Below are 3273 nucleotides of genomic sequence, written 5' to 3' on the forward strand. Positions count from 1 at the left end.
GTTCGCTACTGTCATGCATGTCATTGTGAGGCCTCAATCACATGGCCCTCTACACATGCTAATCATAGAAGAATGCCGTTGGATGCATGGAATCGAGTTGCACTTACTGGAATCTTTATGGGTTGCTGCATTAATACACCTTTGACTATAAAAATAGCAAGAAAGATAAACTGTTATTAGGGCTCTTATCTCTCCCTCCCTCCCCCTCCGGAAACCTTCTACACTGCTCAGTGCACAGAAAAATCTCCATCTCTTCCCGAAGAAAAAACTGCATATTTTCAAATCCTTTGACTTGTCTTCTAGAAAGTTTCTTAGCTTTTATAAATCTTTACATAAATTTGATTTCAGTTCGATGTTATTTTGCCGGAATTTCGAAGTAATCATTATCTTCCCAGTAGAAGATGCAAAGCGATGTCATCGTACTTTGAGTTTGTTTATTCGTCGAATTTTATTCAATGAAAGGAAATTCTCAATTGCAATCGTGTTTGATCGTCTCGTTATATTCAGCGCCACCTTCACTAGTAACACTGCAAATAGACGGCTCCTAATCGATGCGGTAGTGTGGCCGAGCGGTCTAAGGCGCTGGTTTTAGGCACCAGTCTCAATGAGGCGTGGGTTCGAATCCCACCACTGCCAAATATTTTCCTCCTCCTTCTAATTTTTATCTGACATAATCACGAAGGAACTTTAAATGTCCAGCGCTATCTTGCGTTTTTAGCTCTTTGAGGAAAAGAAAGATATGAAAGAAAGAAAGGTGAATAAGTACTCGGTGCAGCTTCCGATAACAAGATTAAACCGTAATCTTAACTGTCGGCTTTTACTAGACGTCTGCGTGCGTCCGTTAATAAAAATGAAACTATACAAAAATTAAAAATAATTATAAAAAATGTCTTGAATGTTGGCGATGTTAAAATCTCAGCTCATTACTTTATGCAGATGGCGTTATACTTCTAAATAAATCCAGTGCAAGACCTCTTGCTAAGCTGAATAACTGTTGCAGTAAAATCAACCATAAAAATACAATGCAAATACAATACAATGCAAACAACATCAACTGCATCCTGAATGGAGAACTCCTCGAGAACAACTGTATCCAAATGAAGACAGAAACGATTCAGTCACTAAAAATTAAATGACTGCATCTACGAGGGCACGCGAATACATGCAGAAAACAATTGAGACCTAATATATACATTTAGAGTAATTTTTTATAATATGCGTTTAAAGTCAGTCAGCATTATTTAGTCCCACGAGGTGGTCTCTCAATCTTTTTCTAAAAGTGTTGGCTGATGTTACAGACTTTATTTCATCACGCGCTTTGCAGCTGCTTGTTTGCGAAGTGCTGAAATGATTTGCCTTGAGTACTACTGGCAAGTTCCGGCCAGAGCATAGAGCATAGCCTACGTTATATAAAGAAAAAATTACAACGTTATTTCCTACATTATAGAGTATACAATTACATAGATAAAGTAATTGCAAAACGTTACGAATTGGAAGCAGGTCACTAGTTGAATATGCGAGGAAATCAAGAATGGCTCGAGCTCTGATTATTATATTTTGTATTCGAAGATAAGAAACTAATTATGGAAGTAAATAACCGAATAAAGCAAACGTGTATTGATCGGAGACAAATGACTAATCTGGCTGAATATACGACGTGCTTAAACCAACTTTAATTTATGGAGCTTGTGGTTTTTGAACACCCTCTGATATGCGTTGTCACAACAACTAGCGACTACATATAGGAGAAGTCTGAGAAAGGTTAGGGAAGTGAACAGATGGCAGAATCATATTAAAAGCGAAGATATCAGGAAAGAACTTGACATTCTTATCATTCACGAATGTGTGAGCAGGCTAACCTCAAGTGCTAGAGTTAACAGAATGGGAGAGGAAAGATTAGCAAAAGAGAAGTTTAGTGCCAACGTGGTAAAATAAATACTGAAAGAAGGACCAAGATCTGGGTGGATTGGTGCAGTAAGAAGTGCCTTAGAAGACAGAAATATAAAATCTGAGTATTAGAGTCTTTTCAGTATCACGTGAAAAGTTTAAAACGGCCTCGCCTACCCCGTATAGGAAATAGACGTTGTATATATATATATATATGTCTGCTCGGAAAGAAGTCAACAGACACCATAGTGTGAGGAACAAAGAGCCATATAGCGCCATCGTAATAAGATGTTGGACCTTTCGCTGCGATGACTACAGGGTATTCTTTCCGCAAGCGTAATAGCGATCAATGGGGATTTTGGACCATTCTTCCTGTAGGCATGTAATGAAGTACTGCATTGTTGGGGGGGGGGGGGGGAACGTTCCTTGACGTCACCCGACGCTCCAGTTCACCAGGATGGAAATATCACGGCTTTGTGGAGGCCAGTCAAGTGAGGTGACGTTCATGTCTACAAGCCACGCAGCAGCCTTTGTCTTGCTGAACGAGACAAGGTCATTTCTGTAACGCCATGAAGCAAGAAGCAGCGCATTGTCCAGAATGCTCAGATACCTCTCGAAGTTCAATGTTCGTGGCATCACAAACAGAGGTCCGAGCCCAAGCCAGGAGAAACAGGACCATACCATCATACCGCCAACTTGGAATAATTTCACAGTTAGAATTGTGCACTTTGGTAACAGATATTCAGCGGGCGTCGGCCACACCCACACCCGTTCATCTGCTACGTAAAGGATGTAGTATGATTCGTCGCTCCATAACACAGCTTTCCAAGCTTCCATGTCCTTATACACGTCCAGTATATATGAACATTGCATCGCTGAAGACCCTGCTTCATGTTGGTTCGCGTAATGCAGGGCTTCCACACGAGGGTGGTCCGAAAAGTTTTTGGCCTAAGAATGAAAAAACGACTTTATAATTTCAAAATTATTTTAATTTTTCAACATTATCTCCTTTAAGACTAATACATTTATTCCAGCGCAATTATCCCGTCCCTGTAGCGGTCCTCAGATCTGCAAAATATCCCTCTGCAGCTGCAATCACTTCTTGATTCGAAGGAAAACGCTCACCAGCGAGGAAGAGTTTTAGTTTTGGAAAGAGATAGAAGTCAGAGGGAGCCAAATCTGGGGATTTGGGTGGATGTTCCAACAATTCATAGTTCCTTAATCCCTTAATTTTCCCATTGCCAAAACACCATTGTGAGCAGGTGCATTGTCCTGATGAAAGATGATATTTTTCTTCTACAAACCGGGTCTTTTCTCACGAATTTTTTCGTCTAGTCTAGTTAAAAGATCGGAATAATATTCCCCGGTTATTGTTTTACCGTTTTC

General features: G+C 40.2%; 1 non-coding gene across 1 annotated transcript; it reads left to right on the forward strand.

Annotated features, from left to right (window-relative positions):
• The first annotated feature begins 555 nt into the window (after nucleotides 1–555).
• On the forward strand, nucleotides 556–636 carry TRNAL-UAG (transfer RNA leucine (anticodon UAG)). Its single transcript has one exon. It is a non-coding gene; the product is annotated as a tRNA-Leu (tRNA).
• The last annotated feature ends 2637 nt before the right edge of the window (nucleotides 637–3273 follow it).

The sequence above is a fragment of the Typopeltis vanoorti genome, chromosome 9, assembly GCF_054136105.1.
Source record: "Typopeltis vanoorti isolate ZY-2024b chromosome 9, IOZ_Tvanoo_1.0, whole genome shotgun sequence".
In the NCBI taxonomy this organism is placed as follows: domain Eukaryota; kingdom Metazoa; phylum Arthropoda; class Arachnida; order Uropygi; family Thelyphonidae; genus Typopeltis; species Typopeltis vanoorti.